The 26,569-nt window shown below is 40.6% G+C and overlaps 1 protein-coding gene across 6 annotated transcripts in view; it reads left to right on the top strand.

The window, feature by feature from the left end:
* Positions 1-20,487: 20,487 nt before the first annotated feature.
* rnf220a (ring finger protein 220a) overlaps positions 20,488-26,569 on the top strand; it is a 180,892-nt gene continuing 174,810 nt past the window's right edge. Inside the window, exon 1 of one of the 6 annotated variants that reach the window (XM_044218542.1) lies at positions 20,488-20,911. The gene's annotated coding sequence lies outside the window, so the exon portion shown is untranslated. The remainder of the gene's footprint in view (positions 20,912-26,569) is intronic. The other 5 variants (XM_044218541.1, XM_044218544.1, XM_044218547.1 and 2 more) reach the window with 5 other exon arrangements.

Here is a 26,569-nt window from a genome sequence, read left to right as displayed (position 1 = left end):
ATCGTTTTGCATAACTGTACGCAATAGGGATCTAACCTATAGCCAGTTACAGAACGTTTCACATTTGTTGAGTCTGGTTAATCTTTGGGGCAACATTCTCTTGTAACAAAGAATTTGATGCAATTTATGTTTATGGTTTAGTTGGAATAGACTGAGAAAGACTTGCAAAGACGGCATTAACAACAATAGCCGCGACAGCAGAACAAAGAAGAAAATAATGCTGAGAGATATTAAACTTATGAACCCAGTGTTCGGCAAATAAAAGACATAGTAAAAAAGGACTTAAATGTAATGTAATATAAATTAATGCATCACACGTGATTATCAGATAATTCACATCTGAATGTGTGAAACATCACACATGGAAACATCTATTTCACGTAAAACACAACCTCCAAGTCCTCCAAATCAAACAACAACATTTATTTTTGTTTGTTTGATTGTTGTTGATTAATGTCGGGTTAGGTTTAGGCACAAAAACAACTTGGTTAGGTTTAGAGAAAGATCATGGTTTGGGTTCAAATAAGTACTCATTACAGGTTGGAAAAGACCGTGGTTTGGGTTGAAATTAATACTTCGTTAAGGTTTGAGGAGCTTTGTTGTCATGGTTGCAGTAAAAACTACATGGTTTAGAATAGGGGGGTCTAAAATAATGTAACCTGACTTCCTCTTTTGCTCCTGTCATAATTACTACAGCTGCTAGAGGGCTTTGTCTCCTGGACGTAAACATGTGTTGTTTTGGGGCACTTGCTCAAACGGCGGATGCTGTTGTTCCTCCTGGGAGGACAGTGTCATGAAACAGCATTGTGTTTTTAAAAAATATAATAAACATAAATATAATAATAATAAATACTTTTGGGGGCATTTTTATGCTTTTAAACAGTGTTCAGAAATAGTTTTTGTGCAATGGGCTTGTGATACACAGCACGTACATGGTGACATATTGCAAAACACACAAAATCACACACAGCACATCACTCAGTTATTCACATGCCCGTACACACACACACACACACACACACACACACACAAGGCCAAAGGTCACCGTAGTCTTCTTGTCTTTAGCCTCTGTTTGTCAAATCAATGCAGACCTTCTCTCCCCTCACACACACACACTCTTTCTCTCTCTCTCTCTCTCTCTCTCTCTCTCTCTCTCTCTCTCTCTCTCACACACTCAAGCAGACACACACTGGCTGCTGTGTCCTGCTCCCTGTGGAGACATTTAGCTAATCTCAACGACATCAGTCAGAGTCATATGCTTGAGGCTGTGTGTGTAGGTGTGCATTTTGTGTATATGTGTGTTTGTGTATGTGAAGGTCAAGGGTCAGAGGTCAAGACACCTGCAGGGCTGAGTTTAACCCTGCTACCCCCTAAATACACAGGTGTCACATCAGGATCTTTAATGTGGTAAATTTGTAAAGATTCAACAAGGAGAAAAAAACAGGATGATAAAAGAGGTGGAACAAAGGAACAGAGGCTGAAAGTGTTGACACTGGGACACAGAAGCCACATTTTTCAAGCTCTTAGATATTTTTCTTTAATAAAGATGTGTATCTGAACTCACTTTCTCATGCAGGCTGCAACTAAAAGTACCACTGTAGATCCCTAAATATCAAAAACTGGTTGCCATTGATGTTTTTTCCACAAACAGCAACATATTTTTGCATTCTCTCTATCCATCCACACGGACATATCCAATTTGTCCACATCTCCTGCACTCCTTTCTTCTTGCCCTGAGGTTAAGTCCTGTTTACTCATTTGACCTCACTGGTCTGCTGTTTAAAAATGCATGAACAATAAATAAGGATGCTCTCTCTGTCTCTCTGTAGCTCGCTCTCTCCCCAGTCATCCATTCATCCATCCATCTGCTCATATTTGTGCAGAGCTCATTCAGGCTCTTAAAGGAAATTGAAATCCTCCGTAGTGACCCTGCAGTCACTGAGGTGACTAACTGATATCCTCTCGGTCAACATTTACAATTCTTTGGCTACAAGGTAGGAACCTATCAGGAACTCCATATCCCATGGGGCATTGGGACTGATGTTTTTTAAGGGGTCTGGCTGACCCCTAGGACCTTAAAGATGAGGCTCTTTAAGGACGTAGATACCCCGCAAAGCATGGGGTATACCCCATATGTGAAGCACTTACTGGAACTACATATCCTACAGGGCCACAATGCTATAGGTGCTTAGATTAGGAAGAATAGACAGATCATTATATAATAATTTATATTTTTAATTTGCCCATATGCATTTTTTCATTTATGGTTTTAGAGTCAATCATAAAATCTTTATATATCTTTACGTGGTTGACATTGATATTTTTTCCCATCGCACATATTAAAGAGGCATTATAGACATCACAGTTTCTACACATTACTCATTACTTCTCCAATGTGATGATATGTCTTTATAATATACATCTTTCTCCTTTTCTGTCAACCCTCTCACTTTCGCAGTGACATCCCTTCTTACCTCCAAAAATCAGGTAGCATCAGGTTTCTTCTCCTGTGGATAATGAGGGCAACTACTGCCACTGTCCAATGTTCTTGTCATTCTTTAGCTCAACACACTTATCGTGGTGGCAGCACATTAAAAAAATCACCTCTCTCCTGTATGTGCAACCAGGGACACTCAACATTGACCTGCAAAGCTAAAATTGTAGTCTAAAGGGAGAAGACCTCAGGGGGAGAAGCAAGATCATGTCAAGTAAAAAAAAAAAAAAACTTTTTACATGTGTGAAAATCTGAGTTTTATGAATATTAATTATTCAGAATCCTCTGTGTTGTCACCCTCGCTGCGGCCTCATTCAAATGATTTTTTTACACAGTGCTGTTGCTTGTCTGAACGCAGTCTTATGGCTTGTCTACACTCTACACAGCCTGTGTTATGGTTTGTGTTTTACTCGCACTTTACATGCGTAGCCACGACGCGAAGCGTATTTTGCTTCAAGTTTAATTCCGACCGCGGCAACAACGTGAGTGACCTGCACCACAGCACTGCGCCTGAACACATCCTGTGTAAACATGGATGGAGGACTAAAGCTGCTTCTGTTGCTCTGCTAGCATGCTGCTTTCTCTATGCAGCCTGTGTAGACACTGTGTTAGGCTGACTCCGCCGTGCCTTATTGAGCTCGATTAATACACCCATGGTAGAAAGTGTGACGACAAGGGAGTCGAGGGCCAACTTCTCCCTTCTTCAAGTGTTGTTTTTTCTTTTGCATACAAAATTCTTACTTTGTGCTTTATTGTTCATCCTTTCTCTTGAGGTATTTGCAAGGTGTTACGGGTAGACCTAGTATATTCTAAGTGTGGTGGTGAGACTCTTTGTTTGCTGAGTGAGAGAGGCTTAAATAGTCACTTCACAGAGCAATGAAGCTCTATGTTTTATATGAAAGAAGGGGGCTTTTGAGGGTAAAGGTAAGAAAAAAAGGTAAAGGTAAAAACAAAAATGTACAAAATACAGTCCAACACAATATCCCTACAATAAGTACTACTGCACCTTTTTGAAACATATAGTGCTTCATTTTGGTTGTGACTGTCAGCTCTGTGGTAATTGAAAAGGCTGTAGTCCATGGCGTTGCATGGTGGAGTTGTTGTCGTGGTGTATATTTTTTGTTAGGTGTAACCCCATGTACATTCTGGTATTTTCAATTGCAGTTGTAATATTGTGTCATGTCACCCAACCAAAACCAAAAGAAACAGGCTGCACTTGGGGCCTCGTTCAAGAGTTATCTTGATGGGACGTCCAGGTGGCCTAGTGGTTAAGGCGCAGACCATAGAACTGCAATGTCCCTGGGTCTACTCCACCCGGGAACCTTTGCTGAATGTCAGCCCCCTCATCTCCTCCCATGCTTTCTGTTTGTATCTCATCTGTCACTATCCAATAAATGTAAAATATAAAAATGAATAAATAAAATATATAATCTTAAAAGAATATATTACGTTTTTGCAGCTCACATCAATGTATAATCCAGATCTGTAGGGTTTCTGGGTTTTACTCATAATACTTTATCTTACCCTTCATCCACGGGGAGATCAGAGATCAAAGTCAGGACATAACAGTTATAGAGGAGCTGGAGTGGGTAGTTTGTTAAGTGACAGAGGGTTTTGGTGCCATTTGATTTACATTCAGCAGCAATAAATCTGATTTCAGATTTTGCTAGATGAAACCAGTGCATGTATGACCAAAGAATGAGTATTCATGATGTGAAGGAAAAAGAAGTTCTAAAAGCTCTTTAATGTCAGTGCCAGAGGAGGGAGCAGCAAAACACAGAAATAAGAAAAGGCACATAAGAAATAAATCACTGGAGGACTAATGGAACGTGTAAAACATTGTTTTTTCACAAATTGCATCACTGTTACATCTTACCTCCCTTAATGCTAATAATCCATAGCAGATCAAAATTCATTAAACACGCTTCATCAAATAGGCAAATTTAGTGCAAAGAATTCTGAATCTCAAATGTACTTTGAGTTTGTTTCAATGTCACGTTCAATGATATATCTGCATCATTAAACAGAAGTCTGGAAACGTAACTCTGCTACAATAGAAGATGAATTTAAAAAAAAAACAGACCAGCAAGGACAAACGTTTTTAAACAGTAGGAGAGCCATCAATCTTTCCCCGGATCAATTTCCTAAAGGCCGGGAGATCAGGAATAAAGCCAGAATGGGGTTAATCTGTGGAAATTATTTTGTTATTAATAATAATTTCTCAAATATCTAACAGCGGAGAAAGACGGACTGTAACACTAATCAAAGCTGATGGGAGAGTTTGTCTTTGCACATCAGAAAATTTCCTCCCCTTGATTGCTTTAAGTGGTGTATGATTCCTATGTATTCACTTCAAGTAAAAGATGAAATGTATTAATCCCAGTGTATTGCAGTTAAACACAGTGTGATTCTTTGCTTGTGCTAACTCAACATTCTAACCTCAAATTATTTTTATAGGGGTTTTTACTCAAACAGTTGCATTCACTGCTATTTCAGTTGCTATCCTTGGAAACTCAGCAATTTTCATTATGAAGTAAATGTACTCTGATTCAGTTTAATTGCTGTGTTGTTCATAAATAGTCACGATATTATGTTGTTAATAGATTCAACGGTCTAACTGCGTGTGTGTTTGTGTATATGTGCATGTGATCTTGAAGAGTTAAAACAGGCATAATGAAGTAGCAAAAAGCTGCCTTCATCCCCAGACCCCTGAAACAAGCAATTATGGCTAATTTGTCCTTTTAAAAAGACATGGGGAAGCCATTTGTCCTACACACACACAAGCACAATGAAAGAATATTCATGTCTCTACCTCCTCCTCCACAAACACTTAGGAGCTAATTATTGTTATTAGCATCATGGTTGAAATCCCTCCACAAGGACATGTCAGCACACTTCAACATCTGTACACTTCTTTTCTTTCATCAAAGAAACGAGAGACGGGAGGAAAGGAGGGAAGAAATGACACATAAAAATGTCCTGAGATCACCTTGAAAAGGCCTAATCAACATGTTCTACACTTCTAAGTCATTTTGTTTCACACACAATGACACCATTTCACTACAGCGGTAATTGGCTCTCACAAAATATTGGCCTAATATATACATGAATATTGATTTAACCATAAGCAGCACCATTCCCATTATAGGCAATGCTGCTCTGATTTTACTATTATTTCAATCACTCTGCCATTATGGACAAACATGTTTACTACAATGACAATATGTTAACTATAAAACATGGATTAGACTATGGCTTGATTCCTATTCAAGATGAATGCTATAAACATGGGTGAAGATCAATAAAATATGGATTAACTTACATATAATGCATTACAATGGAGCAACAGGACTAGATAAAGTGTATTCTGCAACAATGTGACTTGACATTATATGTAATACCATATCTAATTAAAAACAGCATTAATCAACCATGTAATCTTCAATTCAGCTTGGATTTCCCACTGCTCTCCAGGTCCAGGCCATGGTGGCAGGAGTCAAAGAAAGGTCTTTCCCGCCAGCCACTTCCTCCAGCTCTTTCTGGGCAGATGCCAGAGTGGACGTAAAATCCCTTCAGCATGTTCTGGATCTGATCTGTGGTTTTCTCCCAGTTGGACGCACTCAGAATACCTCCGCATGTAAGCTTCCGTGAGCCATCCTGATCAGATGCCCAAACCACGTAAAGTGGCTCCTTTCAACACAAAGGAGCAGCAACTCTACTCTGATCTCCTTCCAGATGTCTAAGCTCATCACCTAATAAGGGTGACCCCAAACATCCTTTGAAGGGCACCTATTTCAGCCACTTGATTCCACAATCTCATTCTTTTTGTCATTACCCAAAGTTTATGACCATAGTTGTGGGTTAAGCTGCATTTATACCTCTGCGTTAAAGGACCAGTGTGTAACATTTAGGAGGATCTATTGGCAGAAATGGAATATAATATTCATATTTCTATTTTTGCCACCATGTTGCACCGCCATGTTGCACCGCCATGTTTCTACAGTAGCCCTGAACGGACAAATCAAACACTGGCTCTAGATAGGGCCTTTCGCGAGTTTCGTTGCCACTGTAGTTTCTTCTACACGTTTGGAAGGGGGAGGGGGAGGCGAGCAGTATTCAAATGGTTGCAAACTGCAATTTCACCACTAGGTGGCACTAAATCCTACACACTGCTCCTTTAAAAGGTTATGCCATACCTACCGCTACGTTCGTAGGCATATGAGGTTACGCCATTGCCATTACTACACTGTTGCTAATGTGCACCATCTCCACTACAAACCTTTTGCTCACCACAATCCCCGCTCTCTATTACAGTGAATGAAACAATGTTAATTCACTGACTACACCCAACAGTGATGTCATGGAGTCCTGGAGTACACCTGTACTTCACTGCAGCCAGGAGAAAAGTTAAACCACTGGTGGCCAGCAGAGACAACATTTTCTGGGGTTAAGTTGCTCTTTAATGCAACAAGGAGGACCTTCACACCATCACTGGTATCACAAAGTGAATTTAATAATGCAAACACAGCTACTTCCAGGATTATAATACAACCAGGATATAGCCCTATTGCACATGATGCACCTAATAATGACACTGTGGAGTCCTTCTGCTTCCTGGGCACCATCATCACCCAGGACCTCAAGTGGGAGCTGAACATCAGCCTCCCCACCCCTACATTGAAAATACTCATACCTCATACTGTGAACTTTTGCACACTCACTGGTAAATATTTTGCACATCCCTGCACAAAACTATACAGCTCTTTCATTTAAATATTGAATATATGTTTTATCTTATTGTCAATTTTCAATCATATATTTATGCTACTTGACTTGCATTACTTGCTTTATCTTTCTTTATATTTTCTACTATGTTTATTGTTCTGCACCAAAATAACAAAGCAAATTCCTTGTATGTGTAAACCTACTTGGCAATAAAGCTGATTCTGATTATTGCCAAGTAGGTTTACACATACAAGGAATTTGCTTTGGTATTTTGGTGCAGATCAATAAACATAGTAAGTAGAAATATAAAGAAAGATGAAGCAAGTAATGCAAGTCAAGTAGCATAGATATAATATTGGGTGGGTATGAGAGTCAGGGTCAGTGGGGGTCCCGGGTCTTGTTGATGAGGCCAGCTGCAGACGAAAAGAAACTGTTTTTGTGGCATGAGGTTTTGGTCCTGATCGACTGCAGCCTCCTGCTGAAGGAGAATGTCTGAAACAGTTTGTGTCCAGGGTGGGAGGGGTCAGCCACAATCTTCCCTGCACACCACAGAGTCCTGGAGGCGGACAGGTCCTGGAGGGAAGGTAGCTCGCAGCCAATCACCTACTCTGCTGCAGTCTGCCCTTGTCCTTGGCAGTGGCAGCAGCATACCAGATGGTGATGGAGGAGGTGAGGATGGAGGTGAGGATGGACTCAATGATGGCGGTGTAGAAGTGCATCATCGTTGTCTTTGGTAGGTTGAATTTCTTCAGTAGAAATAGTAGAAAGTAGATCCTCTGCGGGGCTTTCTTGGTGATGGAGCTGATGTTCACTCACCTCCCACTTGAGGTCCTGGGTGATGATGGTGCCCAGAAAGCAGGGGCAGGTGGGGCTGGGTTCTTCCTGTAATCCACAACCATCCCCACTGCTTGAGAGTGTTGTTGGTTGTTCTGACTGTATCAGGTCACCAGGTGGTCAATCTCCCACCTGTAGGCAGACTCATCCACACCAGAGATGAGCCCAATGAGGGTGGTGTCATCGGCAAACTTCAGGAGCTTGACAGACTGATGACTGGAGGTGCAGCTGTTGGTGTACAGGGAAACCTGATTCTGATACCCGTTTGTGTTGCTGCGGTGATATCAATGGGTGAAATCCAAGGATTCGTTAGTCCTGGTGCTCAAAAGAGACTTGTTCAGACTGACATTAGCACGGTATCAAAAAAAAAAAAATGTAGCCCTTAACCATGAGTCCTTGGGAAAGAACACCTAAAGGAAGAGATGAACAAAGACAATTTGTCATCATCTGGGTAATGCTGAGTCCTCCATCCCCTTCTCAAAGTGCAGTACGGTCCCACAGTGTCTCCCAAAACGTGTAGCCAGCTCACAGTCAGCTTACACTCCAATGATCACACCTACTGAAGAAAAAAAATGTTTCCTGTACTAAAAGGCTGAAAACCACAAATGATGATGCTTGTAGTTACCTAAATATTTCAGCATATCTGCTTCAACCAATCTTTAAACTTGAAGAGATACAGTCCATATAGACTACACTATACACTCACCATGTTCACATTTATCTTTCTTTGTTATTCTAAAACACAACGGATAGGTCTAACCACTTGACTGGTTGACTTTTCAGTGACTGTATTCGACTGCTACTATACTAGCAGTACGTACTGATTTGGCCAGAATGTAGCATGTAGCAGGAATATAACTGCTTTGTCCCTAATAAAAAATATAACTTAAGTTAGACTTAAGTTATGTATGACGTGTTGTTTTCTTATTGACAGCTCGCTAAGGTTAACCATGCTGTCTTCATGATATCAAATGTTACCTTAGCAGGCTTAACTTAAACAGTATGGCTTTGTTATAGGTAACGTTAGTAGGACAAATGTAGCGATGCGTTCGTTTCAGACAGGCTGTAGCCAAGTCACAATTGTGAGTTGTTCTTACACAAGGTTAAATTTGAAAAAAATGTTATAAGTGGTATTTACATTTATATTCCTTCTAGTGCTTACTTTCGCTTTCCAAAACCAGAAACCGACTAAGCCTGGCCTAGTGTACTGCAAAATAAATCTATTGAATGGTTTCATACTGCATACTACTATGAAAAGCAGTAAGCAGTATGTAGTACACACTGCATACTGAGTTCATCTGTAGTATGTAGTAGGCGGTTCCAAATACAGCCAGTGTCTTCCACAAAGACACACAGGAGAATAAACACACACACACACGCACCCACACTCAGACACACAAAATTAACTGTCTTGCTCTTGTCTCTAATGCATCTGTCATATCAGGGGTAAGCCCTTCTGATCTCTCTCTCCCCCTCTCTCTGACAGCTGGCTTGCTGCTCACTGGTCCTAAATGAATTGATATTTCTTCTGGACTCTTGAATTTGTCACTTGACTTCTCTGTGTAATCTTCACTCCTTAGTGACTGCGGTGTCTTCTCGTGTGCATGTGCTTAGAAACCTAGGTAACACAGTTCTGTGTTTTGGATGAAAACACATGGCTAATAGAGTCACTGACTGTCTGGCTGCCAAGTCAGGCAAAATGCCTCTAGAAGGCCAACTTGTCAAAGGTGATCTCATTTTTGCTTCAAGTACAACAATGAAAAGTAATCACCTGCAGAAGCATGACTAACACAGTGGAAGAGAAATCAGAATTTACTGGCTGTGTGAGTATTACAGTTTGCATGCACCTACAGTATGGAGGGAAATAGTTGTGTTATTTTTTAGCTTAAATCAAAAAGTGCATCTGTTACAGAGTAAATGTCTTTATTCTGAGTCTTTTGCCAGATATTAGAGACACTGTATATTTTCTAAATTTCTCTGTCTCGTCCTCTTTTCCATTCAGTTGTCAAACAACTACATTTTTCCACATCTATTCTTGCACACCTGATGCAATGGGAAGTCATTAAAATGTAACTCCCATCAGGCTCAGAAATGCAAGAACAGGGCTTTAGCAAAAACATGCGGGTGGGTTGAGAAACGCATCTGTCCAAAGCATCATAGACTAACAGGGTCGGTAAACTTGAGCATGCTGTTTGCTGCTACAGAAGCCACATTATATTACAGCCACATTAAGATTTCTGGGGATTGAAGTTCAAAAGTGTCTAACTTGGTTTTGTCTCCTTGCAGTGTAATATTTTAAATTTTAATTCAAATTCTCCGAATCTAAGATGACTAACTATGTTTTTTCCGCCTATTTTTATTTAGTTTAATTTTTATAATTCTTGTTTAAGTTTTTTTTATATCTTCTTGTCAATCTCAGTGATAATCATAATATATATTCCAACCTTTACTTCGATCCACCTAAGCCAATATGCTAGCTTTCCCTACTACACAGTCAGTGAGTGGGGGGTCAACCTTAAGTTAATATGATCACAATCAAGAAATCAAGTGTTTCTCCTTGGCACAAACACAGAACCCCCTCCCTGAGAATGCTCATTGGGTTAGGGTTATATGGATCCAATATGGAGCTGCTCTCCAGAGACTGAAAATGCAGTCGCAGAGTTGTTTCATAATAAATGTCACTATGTCACACAGAGCAACAATGTGGCCTTGCCAAAATTAGTTACTGTTGCGTGTTTTTGTCTAAATGTAAATGATGTTCCTTCTTCACTCTTTTGACAGATACATGCTATTAAAAACCAAATCAATTGAATTTCTGAATTTGAAGATTTGATTTGCAATTTGAAAATGTCATATTCTACGTAATGTCAATCACCTGAACCCAACAAGAAGAGGTCTGTAGGTGGACCAGAAGAAGCATTCATGTAAATCAGCTTAAAAAATAGTTAATTGTCATTAAAATGTAAAGAAATTCAAAAATAGAATTAAAAGAAATCACAGACCCACTCTCCCTTCTGCTTGTCTCCCCTGGCTTTGCTTCAGTCTTTATATATCTGTCTTTCTTTTCTCCATATCTCTATCAAAAACGCTTTTGAGGAATATGGCACAATAATATTCAGCATAAAATCAATGGCTTGTTTAATTTAAACAGGGAGGAAGTGGGAAGGCTGGGTAATTGCAGAGAAAGGCCCACAAATCAGCCGTCCTTGTTATCCCATTTGACGGACCATTAAACGTCTGCAGGAATAAACATTATTTTTAGCTTAACTACCAGCTTCTGCCGGCTATAGAGTAGATGGGCAAATCATTCCAACAAAAAAATAAAAGTGGTCTCTAGAGGTAGGCTGTTTGTTTATTCCATCATATTTGTATTTAAATGTTTTTCTGACGTCACTGACAGCTGACACTATGTCGCATAGTATAAAAAATAAAAATAGCATAAAAAAAATAAATATTTCCAAGCATGTGTATAGGCAAAAAAAAAAATCATACATATTTAAAGTGAGAATATTTAAGTTTTGAAAGAAGACATAACAAATGACATCTCTAAAGCAATTGACTCAAGAGAATCTTAACAAATGAGAGGAAATCTTGCGGTCAGTGTGGCCTCTTTCCAGCAAAAGTTACATTGTTAGCTATGTTGTTATTTTTAAAGTCAGTTAAGGAAAAATATAATTTTTTTGATATATTAGCTAAAAAAGTAACAACATAATTTTAGCATTTTTAGCCCTCTTCCTTCCCCTCAAACAGTAATGCTCAGAAATGTATTATTTTGTATATAACAGGCGAATAACAGGCGAAGTCCCATTGCTCCCAGTATGTACTATGATATGATATTTGGGACCAAGTGTCATCCATGACAGTTGAATGTTGAAGCCAATGCAGAACTTCTTCAACATGTTCTTCTGTGACGGTAACTAGAACGGTATTGAAGTCAAGAGGAAAACCTGCAACTTCTATCTTAAAATACAAAATCAATACTTTAATTTCAGCAAGAGGTTAGGACATCAGTAGTAAATACCCCCTCTGCTTATGTGTGTCTTGTTTGTGATTTTGAAAAATGTTTTTCATTAAGGCGCTATTAAGACTTAAAGACAAGTATGCTGCTGGCTTGATTGAAATGCTATCACATTGGATGTTTATTGCCACTTGTTTGCCCCACCTCAGCTACACAAACCCCAAATTTGGATTTTCTTGCTCTGGCGAATATGGTTTTGAGTGTGAGCAACAATTTAATTCTAGAAAACAATGCATGTATTCCCAATGGTTTTCACCATTGGGAATACATCCTAGCAGCAGCAGGGACAGTTTTAGTGGAAGCAGTAATACGGAGATTACTTGGACTATGAAATAGGATGGTTTTACTGGGTAGATGATGATAGAAGGAGGCCACTTCACCATCTTCACCTGACTGACTGAGGAAATTACTCTTTCTCTATCTGTCACTATAGTTACCCCCTATATTTGTCTCTGTTTCAGGGAACAAAGCAGATGTATGTTAGATACTCATGTAACCCCCAGCTCCTCTCTTATTTTTCTCAGATAAGACATTTTTATATGTTGCCCTTGATAAATGTTTCCCCGGGGAGTTGTCAGAAATTAACTTTATCTGGTCTTTAATTACGGTGCATGTGCTCTGATACATCTCTCACGCCCCCCTAAACCCCAACATCACCCTCCGCAGCCCACCCCCTACACTGTCATTTTCAAAGCTATTTTAAGGCGATGTGTGATTATCTGTGACATTGCTTGACATGTGCCTGAAGACTGTCTCTCTCTTCACTGTCTCCGCTATCTCCCTCTGTCTCCCTCTCTCTTTCTTTCTGTCTCTCTCTAATCAAAAAGCCAAACCATGCAGACAGCTCAGAGCAAATAACAAGTCACTCCCCTTGGATGTTTGAAGATGACAGAGCGACCGGGGCGACGAGGGAGGAAATACACTCTGATACACTCGTTCCCGGTCTTGAAGCCAACACAATATTTCAACCTGTATTTTTGCACCAGTATTATATTCTGATTTTTTTTTAATATTCTTGTTTTTGTTGTCATCCATGGGTATAGATGTGTTATTTGTAATGTAACAATGGACATGGCCTTTCTTCCAAATGTTTCGATTTGTAGAAGCAATCCCCAAAATGCCAGGAATTTCTAATATAAAAAGAAATTATAAGAAAAATACAAATTAAGCAGATCAAACACTTGTCCTTAAAATATGTCCTTATACTTAAACATCAACATAGGTTGATCCTGAAGGATTTCTTTTTTCATTCCTCTGTTAATTACTAAATCACATGCGTGTTCAAACACCATACAGTTTTTGACAATGAAAAACAAATGGTGAATGTGTGAAGTCTCAGAACTAACGAGGTGCACACAATAGCAGCAGAGAAGCAAAGAGTAAGTGTGTAGTTTTCATGTGCCTAGAACATGATCTAACCGATCCTATTGACACAAGTACTGATACTCAAAACAAGACTCAGTATTAGTAGTATCGATACTTTGCCCCCCAATCCACTCACCCCTAGGGCCATCCAAAATGACATAAAAGACCATTTAAAAACGCATTGCTAGTTATTATTTGCACAACCACAAGAGGTCGCATATTAGGGAAACATTGACATTAGTCACTTTAGGCAGTGTTTCCCAATCCAGTAACAGTCCATGGATACCAGGCGGATATTTTTCTGCTGGTATTTTGAACTTGGCATTGTCTGTCAATATTGGATCGTTCCTCGTCACTCTCTGTCATGGCCACAACACCAGGTTACTGATACTAGGTTAGAAAGTGGATCTTGTGTTAAGATTCATGCATTTTTTGTTAAACTATCAGGATACTGATTTTAAGCAAGATAGGTCCTCAGTTCATGCAGTGATCAGCCCGTCATTACCTACTTTGTTACTCAATATGCATGTGCTACAACTGTTACTGTTGCAAAGTAGAAAACAGAAACACACTGAGGTTTGGAGACGTGTCTAGAGAGCTTAAGATCTGTTTGGAGGAGGTAGGGTAGATAATTGGCGTGTGGGTTTAATCATTTTGTGATAGCCTCAGCCCAGTATCCTAGGAATTATGTCCATATTGGACAATTCCACGCCTCACGATTTACATCCAATGCCAGCATCCAATGCAGGAAGTAGTGTGCCCTTAATGTAGCAAGGCAAAAAATAAGGGTGTGGAGGTCAGGGTGGTGAATGGGAATGTAACAATTCAAACTTCCATGCAGGAATTTGCGTCCTGTCACAGACATGCAATTAACGTTTGCCTTTTTATTAACCATAACCACGATCTTTCCCAGGTGTTTTAGCTGCCTTACCCTAACCATATTCTGACCACAGTTTATTTTCCATAACCACAATCTTGCCCTAACCATAACCATGTTGTAGTTGTCATGCACAGGTACTGTAGAAAGCAAGAATTTAAAAAATCTTGGCATGGTTGTAAAAAGGAGCGTTGGCATTGAACGTAATGCCGGGTTTTTTACGAATCATCCAGTGTCGATGTTCTTGTCTGGCCATAGCGCTGGATAGAAGGTTGGAGACCTCTGGTTTTAGGCAAGTAAACAATCTACCAATGCTCCTTTTTCTGATGAGATCTTAATTTGGCTCATCATAACTGTATGTACAATGCTAACTAACTTGGACATACCAATTATCATAAAGGGTTTAATTTTTTTTCTTATTTCTTACCTCAATTATAAAGTGATCTATTATAATATGAATCTTAACTGCATATCAACAATCTGTATATTAGAAACTAAGGAGAATTTCTGTTTTCAATACATTTCTAATATAATTATTCATCAGGTCTCATGTCTTTCTCCCCCTTTCTTCTTTGCAAACCAAATATAATGACAGAGAATGTTTTTTAAGTAGCAGTCAAGTCTGTAAGTGACGACTGGGACAAAATCAACATTTATATTAAAGCAGGTTTCGATGGCAAGCAGTGAAACATAGAGGAAATTACCCATCTACCTTCCCTTAGAATGTTGCCTACAGTATGTATCATAGCCAGAACAAATACCACATAATTACATAATTAATCAGATAATGTATCTTTCCTGTCCCTTCCTACATTTTTTTTTTTTGTTCTTTTGTACAAGAGTCAAACGCATGTAATCACTTGTTCTGTAATGTAATCTGATCAGGGCCATGTAATTCTTCATTTTCCAACAGCTCCCTGGAGCAACGGATCTGAGAGCGAAATGAATGTAGCTGCGTCTCTGTCCCTCCTCTCTCTGTCTCTCTGCTTTCCTTTCTCTAAATGTGGCTCCTTCAGTGTGGTTAACCGCTTGGCCATGTAGCTACTGGCAGCTGCATCTTCTGCCACAAGACAATATCTCTCCTCCTCACTTGTCTGTCCATCTATCCATGCTCTACTTCCCTTTTCTCTCCCCCCCACCCCCATCCTCCTCATCTCCTCCAGTCAGCTATTCTTCTTCTTTCTCCTCATCCTCCTCTCTCCTCCCCTTTCATCCCTCACTTCTCCTCTTTCTCCTCTCTCCTCCCTCCCTCCAGTGGCGACACCAACCATCAGGTCCCATCTATCTGTGTGTACGTCAGCAATTAGAGCGTCATGACAGCCAAATGCCAGCCATGTCCCCAAGCTACACACACACACACACACTCAAAGGCTATGCCCTGACAAAACAGCTAGAGAACAAATCACACCATAATTTATAATCTCGCTGCGCTAAAATCTCATTATATTACAGACATATGGATTTGGCAGCATGCACGGCTGGGGAGCCGGTGCCATAAATTCCACCAATCGTAAATTATTAAAGGAAAGATAGAAATGACCGTCGCCTGTCCAGATTAGCTGTAAATCACACTCAAACATGGTTTGTTTAAGGAATTAAGTCCCACGTGGTGTTAAGGACCTAACAGGGTATTACTTTAGTCACTGGGTGGTAGGGAGGGTCAAGTTTGATCTGCCTTAAAATATCAAAGGATTATGGGTTCAAGCCATAAAATAGACAAGGGTTTCCTGCTAGGAAACCTTTATCTTTATCTGTATATACACCAACCAGCTAAATAAAACTGAAAATGGCTTCACTACAGCACCTTTTTTCCCACCCTATTGCTATGTTTTACCATTTAAAGAGAATGCCCGATAGCCAAGCCAACAGGCAACATAAACAAAGCAGAAACCCACAGCTTGTCACACCCTCTCCACTGTACTCGCCTCAGTCCAGCCCTCCTAGTTTAGCTTTTTGAGAGAGGTGAAAGCAGGCTGTGAGAGGGCAGCGCTGGCCTTCTGCTGTCAGCTTGGCTTTTCATCAACACGCTGTCACTACAGAGACGTCATGGGTTTAATAACACAAGGACATGACTCAGTTCAGATGGATGTGAAGAAATCTGCTGAAAAACAGAACAAGCCCTGATGTTAACCTGTGTCTGCTAACACATGTTGCACACTCATGTCATGTCATCAGCGAGGGGAGTTCTGGGCATGGGAGAAGATGGCATTTCAGATGTTTCTTGCATTTGAGAACATACAAACACTTAGAATGTTAATGTATTTACTGATACTCAAAATAATAACAAAACAGGTTTAATTTTCTGTTAATACTATTCCAAACCCATGTTCAGACAGACAACAGCACTGCATGGAACTCCTACCCCCATTGCACTGGCTGAACAAATACTTGCAAGCACACATTCCTGGTAGATAACTTTATACCGTGATAACTTTCCAGCTTTTTAAGCTCTTGTGATTTGAATTGTGGAGGTATTGAATTGGTACGCGGCTGCATAAAGAGATGTACTAGGGAAACTACCTCAGTGGTTGGTCTGCCTCAGGGGGTTGGTTCACCTGAATGACAAAGAAACATTCTCTCATTTAAAGGGCATTCAGAGTGAAAACAACGCAATCGAGGGCATGTTGTTTCTCTGAGGGTTGTACAACTCTGGAAAGTTATTACAATGGCAACTATTTTATCTTTCATCACAACAATTGCGAGGTAAACAGCATAAATACTCTGTTTTGCTCTTGATTGGCCAACACAGCGCCTTGCTGGATCTGCACCTTTTTAAACATTTTGCCGGAGCCCGCTGTGCTGGCGCTCCCCACTGCGCCGCTGGACTGGCCTCGTTCAAATGAATGAGAGGGCTGTGTTTTTTCACACAGGACTAAAGCCAGTCTTAACATTACTCTAGATAATACACAAAACACGCTGTCAAAAGAAAGTAGTTCCAATGAAAACTGTTCACAGTGAGGTGTATAGAGTAAGACACTGATTCTGGAAAGAGTTGGTCCTGTTGAACTCTTTCAGTGCTGTGAGCTGCACAAACCAAACCCCATTCTCCTCCATCGGTGAATTGGTGTGGAGGCAGAGACAGATATCTAAAAACCTAGGTCAATAAAACCAAAACTATTTGCTGTTTTTTTTTTTGTGTGTGTGTGTGTGATTTGGGTGAATTTGCCTTCCATATGTCTTACACAGTTTCAAGCACATTCATAGTATCCCTTCCACCTCTGATATCTGCATGGGGAATGTCTTTGCTCTTGAGTGGGGCAAAGAAGCAGTGCAGATGCCTCAGCAGTCAAACAGGTGCTATCAAAGTGTTTCCTAGTCAATACACACAGAGGCAGCATTTAAAAACATCTGAGGGTTGGACTAAAGGGTGGCATTAGACTTTGAATGGAGAGGGATCTAATACATGGATGGTCCTCTTCCTCAGTCAGCCCATTGACTCCAAACTGAGCCTATTAGCAAGACAACACACCACTAATGGCACTGCTACTGCTCCTCATGTGTATGGAGACCACCCAGCACACACACACACAACCCTCTTCACTTTTCCCACGCTATTGTTACCTAAAACATTGGTATATCATAGCGTGTGACCAGATCAAAGTGTGAGTTCCATTAGAAAACCACCACACATCTTGTATGCTGAACTGTAGGTGGAAATTAGATGGAATCAGCTTTATTGGCACTTATGAGCTACAGATCTGGGATAAATCTGAAGGCAAAGAACAATTTATCTACCTGCTTCTGTTGTGTTTAATATGCTATCTTGAACTATCATTCTGGACCTCAAAGCATTTATTTCTGCCTGCTTCAACTCTTGTTTGCGAGATCAGGCTTGTTGGACTTGTGGATTTGGATGATCTGGATAAGGGTTTTGTGACTTGAATGTTGATGTAACTGAGAAAGAGTATCCAGATCATGTATGGCCCCTTCTTACCAGCCACGGTTTAATGTTTATTGCCGAAAATCTTAAAGATAGCAATGAATATGTTTAGTTTTCCCCTTCACCTTTACAGAATAATGTCAGTGGTATCCCAAGAGCATCTAAATAGCCTTTTGATGGCTTCTTAATTGAAATCTTCTTTGATGGTTTCTTTGTATATTATTCCTAGATGTCATGAATTGTCATATCTTCTGTTTTCTTTCTCTATGAAAATCATTCATACTGTTATAGCAGTAGCCCAGTTTAGCCCAGTATTTCATTAATTTCATCAGAATGTCATGTGAATCCATAAATACAGTATGTGTCCTGTCCTGTCCATTACAGTAAAATGCTATTGGGCGGACATTTTAACCCATGCACCCTATGCTGCCTCTAGTTTTTACCTCACATTTTTTTGGTTTGTGTGGTTTCCTGATAATACAAAGTAATTATGTATAATTGTATATATTTATCCATATTTGCTTTATTGTAAGAACTCATTTTAGGTCACAGTTTTCCTACTGGTTGCTGCCCTTTCAGTGATCAAACCATGAAAACGAAATTGTGCCACATCGTGCCACTAACAGCACCAAACAGCTGCTTACAGTTACTGACCCAAAGGGAGTTACAACAGAAGAAAGAAGTTAGTTTAAAGCTTTTAGTAGGATTGATGAGTTCCACACGTGACCAGCAGGGGGGTGTAGTGGAGAGGAAGACAAGGGACACCAGGCTTCTCTTCTGCTCTTCTCTCTCACTCTCCCTCAGCCTGACACACACTCTGTCCTAAACACACACACACACATACACATACACACACACACATTATATATTATATACCTCCTGTATATTCCATGTGTAATATCCCAGGGCTAATAGTTGGAGGCAAAACTCCACTTTGACTTGTTTGTACCATAAATGAGCTGTGCTTCCTTATTTTCCCATGATGAACTCTGACAGTTTGTGACAATGATGGTCAGATGATTGTAGTCGAAAGAGTAGATGCATACAAGGAGTTGTCAGTGCTTTGTTACTGGTTATTGAATGGTATGTACAGTCATGAATTCAGTCAAGTGAAGTCCACATGTGCTGTCACTTGAATGGAGAGAAAGAATCCGCAAAAATAAATTAATTCATTCTAAACAATCACAGATGCTAGCGGCCACTTCTATAAAAATGATCCAAGACCGGTTGCAAACCACGTTTCCTAAGATGAGTTTGGGGAATTTACACAATTAAATTAGCTTTCTAGTATTTGGAAGTGTAAGGGCTCGACTTTTACCAGAAAATGTTCATACTTTATTTGTAAATGTCTTGGAAGTTTTCGTTGATCGATGCCGGGACCTTGCCACACAGCTGCGGGTGTGTAGTGAACTTCCCTCTGTCTCACTAACTTCAGTCTCTAGTGCGCACTTTATAAGAGTGTCTGGTAGTCCACCTCTTTGTGTTAAGAGGTGGACTTCATTGGCTTTATGGCAAGCAGTCTCTCCAACGGGTGAAAGAGAAAAGGGAGAGGGAGAGAGAGAGAGAGAGAGAGAGAGAGAGAGAGAGGAGGGGGATAATTCATTCACTTTGCGCACAAAGCGCAGTGGAAATCACCCAGGGGAACGAAACACCAGACAGGGGAGAGGCAGAGGGGAGGGGGCAGTTGAGAAACAGTGTCCACGGACAAACACACTACTAGAAGATTCAAAAACTAACCTTCGATTCTTTAATTGTCTCGTATTTAGTCTGGAAGGTGAAGCCAAATTTGGGTAAAGCTGACTTTGTCAGGGCAGAAATATTGTCACAGTTGATTTTATCCCTGCAAAAGAATGACACGCATGTAAGATATTAACAGTGTCCAGTTCCCTGCTCTCTCACAGGAGATCCAGATTCTTTTTAAAACAAGAAAGAACGCAGTCCACTGTTTCGGAGCACTGTATGGCTCTCTTTTTTTTTTCTTTTTTTTTCTCTCTGGCCACACAGCCAGAGAGCAAAAAAAGCTCATTGAAATGACTAAAATGTCATGATTATTAAATAAAGTGTATTGTTTTTAACCAAGAAAGAGACGGAGCGGTGCTCTGTGTGTCTGTCAGTCAGTCATTGAGCGACCCGAGCGCTGCGCGGCAGCACTGCACCTCGGAGCGCTCTGGACACCCCTCCCTCCCTCTCCCCCCCCGTCCTCCCCACACTCTCCGCTCAGCCTCGCGCAGCCCAGCTCCAGCCTCACACTCGTCGCCGTTGAGCACTGTTAGACACCCCCTCCCTCCCCTATCCCCTCGCACCACCACCGCCTGCCACCGTCTCTGCGATCCTGCGCTCCCTCACCGGCTTCACTCCTCTTTCCTCTCACTGATCGTCCCTCTCGGTGTTTCAGCGGAGGGGCTGCACGCGCGATTGCGCTATTGATACCCACTTTACACTGTGTTTGGAGAAAGTCAGCCTCTCTCTCTCTCCCTCGCTCTCTCTGTCCTCCTCTCTGGTTGCGCTTTGGTAACCTAACAGGGAGGTGTTAACTACTTTTGCTTCCACAAAGCGCCTCCCGTTATCTCCGGTGCTGCTGCGCAAGAGCCAGAAGGGCAACTGCTACTGATATTCCCACTCCGCAGAAAAGTTTTCCGTTTGTTGTGAGGATAAAAAAAAGAAGAAGCCGGAAACCGAGGAGTCGTCTGCAGAAGAAGCGGATTCTACCACGGCGAGGTGAGTAACACTGACTGTCTTTTTGTTGTTGTTGTTGTTGTTGTTGTTGAGTTTGAAGCTTACAGTTTGTGCTTCCACGCCTTTTTCGCGTTCAGCCGCTTCTTTCTGTTTTGGAAGCGGATTTCGTGTCGTTTCGGTAAACTTTTGTGCGCTTTGGTCGTTGTGCGCGGTGGCGTTTCCACGCGTAAAAAAAAAAAAAAAAAAAAAATAATATATATATATATATATATATATATATATATATATATATATATATATAGAAAAAGTCACGGCACGGTCTGTCTCCGTTTGGACACCGAGTTTTACGCGTGTGCGCGTGAGTGCGTGTACGCTTGTATCTGTATCTATCTGTGTCTGCAGGCGCGTGCGTGCGCATGCCAGATTCCCAAACAAGAAAGTGGCTTCTTGAAAACACTTGTTTCAGTATAGTGCGTGTGTCAATGCTATTATGCATACATTACCATCACCATGCATTAGGACATTGCGAGAGTACTGCACGGCCAAACTCTGCAACCGATATTTAAACTTTTTTTTACACTCCAAAGATTTATTTTGTCTTTGCTTTTGAAGAAGCTGCGTCATGTCCTTTTGGTGATTAGATCCGTGAATTGTTCTCAAACCTCCCAGTAAAATAATAATTAAAAAAAAAAATACAATCCAATTCTGCAGAGAAACTGTATTCTTCATTATTTCAGCAGAGCTCCCTAAATCTTTTCCCATCATTACCTGGTAGATCCTCAATAATGAACGTTAGTCAGCAGGCCTACAGTGAATATATTTATTTAAAAGTTGAGCTTTAGTTCTGCACATGAAGACAGCAGCGGTTAGAACTCACTGAAGCATTCTCTCGCTGGGTTTCAGTGAAAGTTACTGTTGCTTTGGAGCACTAAAGCTCTCGTAATGATGAGGGCATGTGGCTTGAACTGCCGCATATTGGGCCCGTTATTTTGGGGTCCAATAAAGCCTCTGATGAGGCTGATTTTAATGAATCACTAACACAGATAGAAATGTATGAAGGACTCCCGGACCACAACCATCCTGCAATAATGGGATTACTAATCTTCATAAACGAATTTGCGTTTTAATCTCGGATTTTGAACTTCTATTTTTATTCAAGCAAATGTGACAATTGAAATAAAAACAAAATGACCAAAGCATTATGAACGACAACTAGAGAGAGAGAAAAAAAAGGGGGAGAAAAGTGTTTTTTTTTTTTCAGGAAACCCTCCCCCCTGTAAGCGTGTGTGAATGCAAGTCCTTTCAAATGCGCAACAAATTATCTCAGTTTCTCTCAAAGAGAAACAGACGGCTTGAATTTAAAAAGGTGACTCGCTGCATAGCATGCGCGTGCACGTACACACATACACGCGCGCGCACACACACACACACAGGCCTACACACAGTTGGGAAACACCTGTTAACTAGGGGAGCGACTATAATTTACGTCCTTCCCCTAAATAAGCAGCGCCCAGCCAGAGGAAGTCCCGGGGGCCTTCCAGCTTCATGGCCGAGCACAGTGAGCCAATATCGGCTTCCCCCAAGCGCAAGGTCCCGCTGCTGCTGCGTCGGTATTACCGGATACAACGTTCACTTTTCATTGACATGTTCGGCATTCTACTGTCTCATCAGGAAGAAAGGATTATCACTTTTAACAGAACTCAATTTATTTATTTTTTTAAATCTTTTTTGGCAACCATCACCTTTATAATATGAGCTTTCTATTAGTCGTCCCTCCTCATATTCATATTTATACAGTAGGCTTGGTAAGTGACATTTTATTAGTTTAGTTTTTGATTAATAATAGGCCTAAGTTAAAGTTCTTATTCAGAGTGACGGGTGCAGACAATGGAAACCGTGGATGAGGTTTTTTTTTTAATTTCTGTCAGTTTCTCTGGACTCACAACTCATGATCTTTTACAGTCGAGGAAATATTTCACTAATTTGCGCTCACTACTTTACTTCTTTGCTGGTGTTCCCGACTTGCCTTAATCACATCCATGCCGTTTTGTTTTTTGTTTTTTTTGTTTTGTTTTGTTTTTTAATTTAAAAAGAGCAAACTCACTGAAGCAATGATCAGCCCGCGTTGCCGCACAAAGCCGCAACACTCAGAACAGGGAACAATAAAATGAGTCGTGTGGGAAAAATGCAGCAGACCTATTAGTAGTCATTTCCAAGTTGAAAAGTCCTCTCGCTGCCAGCAATAAATAGCGCGTAAAAACACACTTTTGGAGCGAAGGTGCGCCCGAGGCGGGTCATTGAGCCCACCGCACTGTGAAGACTGAATTACAGTTCCTCAAAAATCTGAAACTCCAAATCCAGATCCAGTGAACCCAGCGTGATGAATCCCTTCAAATTGATTTTATTGATTGTCACATCAACCAGCCCTGACTTCTTACGACCAGTCGAGCCTTTTCATTTTCCAACCACGCACATTAGCGAGCAATAATTATCCTTTAAAAGTGCAAAATTGTGAAGGAGGAGAGTTGTTACAGAAACATATTCATGTTAAAATGGCATCATATCCAGTGGCGACATGATGGTTTGTAGTCGAGTATGTTTCCGGTGCGGGGGAAGTTTTGTAGCATATTTCTTATTAACACAACTTACTGATAAAGAAAAGTGAGCACTTTCATTTCCAATGTAATTATCCGTATATGAGACATGCCATTTCTCCATTAAAGGCTACGGCACACAGCCCATTCCTCTGTATATTATAGATACCAGTAAATGCATTCATTTAAATGAAGAATTCTGAAGATTAATGTTGTGCAGGGTAGAGATTTATTTGATATGGGTTCGTTTTCCCCAGTTAATGTTTACACGCAGGAGGCGGTTTTATAAAAACACCTCCACATCGCAGTTTAATTCTTGTGTTTTTAATGATGTTAATGAGACCTTCAGAGCGATTGATTTCAGTATGCACTGCTTTATATTAAGAGTTAAAAATGGATTTAAACGATCATTTAAATAGGCCCGTGCAAGGCAATTTTTAATTAAGAAAAATGAAAGCTGCATATTTTTTTTCCTTATACACATGATTCATTTTTTTAAACGTGTTTGTGGTCTTTTTTTTTTTTTAAAATGCTGTCATCCAGAGTGATGCACCATCATGTCACTTTCTGTATCATTTTATTATTTCCGCTTCAGGTTTCAGACCTCAGTGATTTATAGGCCGCCGCTTATTTTCTTTAAACTCCATCATTTCACGTCCACATTTAAACGCGCTACGGAAGCCTGCTGTTTGTATTGATGTGTTTCTGTGAAAGTCGGATTTTGATTGTAACTTTGGTTTTCATGTGCGTTACATTCTCTTTGGTATTAATTTAGAGAATATGCCTCGGAGCTTTGGGATTACACAGATATAAATCACACATAATGATGCATACCTTCAGCCAAAAATATGAAGGGAATTATATTTGAATGACGACACTGCAGTCATGAGCGCATTTGTTTTCTCCAACCAAATTAAATATGATAGCCTCGATTTTTGTTTTCAAGTCTCAGCATACCTGTATTTATTTTTCTTATTTATTCATTTAGGCCTCTTCTTCTTCTCTTTCTCTCTCCCCACCCTTCCCAAAGGAATAGTCTGTAGGCGCAACGAAGGGGGAAAAAGTGTCGAGGTCGGAGGAAAAGTAGCAAAAGATGATTTATTTGTCAGCTTTTTCGATTACCCCCCCCCCCCCTCTCAGCAGTCAGCTGTTATTGCTCGCCATTGATCTCCCTTGCTCCCCTCCTTTGCGGCGCAGCGAGAAGTGAACTAAAATTAATGTCCATTTCACACCTCTCTCCTGGATGGCCGCAGGGAGAGAAGTTTCTTTTAATTTGGATCCGAAGAAGCGCCACGTCCGAAACAAACAGACACAAAAAAAATAAATAATTATCCGGAAGCCAGTTAACACTCACTTTTATCTGGACGTAGATTATCTTCAAGCAGCTTCAAATTCACATTCATCAGATGAGGATGTTGTTATGAGAGCAGAAGTGTTTTTTTTTTTTTGTTTTTTTTCTGAATGATTTTTGCTGTTCACCAGGTTTTATTTACCGCCACCAAGCTGAAACAAGCGGATGTAACTTTTGTTCCCCCCCACCCCCGCCTACAGATTTTAGACTATATGTATTCAGGCCTTTATATTTTCTCATCCAAAAAGGCTACTTCTCATATTTGGGAATTTGAATGCTCCAAGACTCGCGTCGACACTCCCCCACCCCCCCACCCCCCATAACTTGATAGTAAATTACCCACGGACCGCTCAGTCGCGACTAGTTTGATGACCCCCCTCGGTCTATTAAGTCCTATCAATATGCACTAATTCCTCATTCTTTATTAAAAGCAGAACCAACTCCTCCACTTCCTCACCCTTCCTCCCCCCCTGTGTGTGTTTTATTATTTTGTTGTGCTAATAAACACTACATACGAGAGCTAATTTGACATGCAGACGGTAATTGAAATAAACGCGTCGCCGGTAAATAACAAGTGTTTGAACACTCAGACACGAGAGCGCCCCCCCCCCTTTCCCTTGGAGAGAAAATGCGTCCTGCGCGGTCTGCATCTTAAAACTTTGTGTTATTGTTGTCTTGTTTTCGCTGTTATAATCATCATAATTAAGTGCGAAGAGCCGGATGCAATCATGTAATGGGTGGATATTGTAGGGCTGTCTCACTTATCAAGCGAACCAAATGTTTTTTCGCTGGAAATTGCAGCCTGTCCGCAACGCAGATTGTGTTTTGGGGCGATTATGATTGATTTGTCCAATATTCCGTGTTTGAACTCGCATCAAAAGTTTTTATTTGACATTTTTCACACACCGCCACTTTCATGTCTAATGTCCACAGTGCGTTCTGCTCATTATTTCCTGTGTGCTTTTTAGGAAAATAGACATTTTATGCTGTTTTCTTTTTATTGCTTGATTAATGAAAGTCATTTAAATGTGAATGAGTGAGATTTGTCCATATTTTAGGCCAGAGAAGCAGTATTATATCATATTAAGCATCTCATTCTCTTATTATCTTTTAGGAAATATATGCAAATGCAAAAAAAAAAAATGCTTGGAAATGCTTGGCTTTGATAATAATGAGATGATTATTTCTAACAAAGTGAGCAAACAAGAATTCTGCTGCAAACCTAAAGTTTATCCTCTTCCTGCAAATATGCATGCACACCCAATTATTCCTTTTATTGATGACAGGAAAGGGGAGTAGCTCATGTCCAGTCATTTTCTATTGGAAGGAAATCACTCCATGCAGGAGATGCAGCACTGTGTTTAATGGTTTGATTGCATTGGAGAAGGCAGCCACTGGTAATGCCGTTACAGGGGGAAATATCACTTGGAGAAGCTATCGGCAACAAGAGAAAGTCAAAGAATTAGCCTAATGGGGGAGAGGAGTTGTGTCGGATGTCAGATACTTTCTATTCTCCATATTGCTCCGGTTCTCTGTGTCTATCGCTCTCCACCCCCACCTTTGCCCCCCATCATATCTCTCTCAGGTTTCCCCATTCGTCAATTACACTGTGAGCCGTATCACAAGCTCCCTGCTTGGAAAATAAGCTAATATTCACCCCCCACCCCACCCCTCCCTCGTACACCTCCCCAGAAGACACTGTTGGTGCATTTGCGTCCATCGATTGCAGACAGGCAGTATTTGTGTAGCCTACTT

The sequence above is a fragment of the Siniperca chuatsi genome, linkage group LG13, assembly GCF_020085105.1.
Source record: "Siniperca chuatsi isolate FFG_IHB_CAS linkage group LG13, ASM2008510v1, whole genome shotgun sequence".
NCBI lineage: Eukaryota > Metazoa > Chordata > Actinopteri > Centrarchiformes > Sinipercidae > Siniperca > Siniperca chuatsi.
The sequence above is the reverse complement of the archived record's forward strand: the minus strand, read 5'-3'. Positions and strand labels throughout refer to the sequence as shown.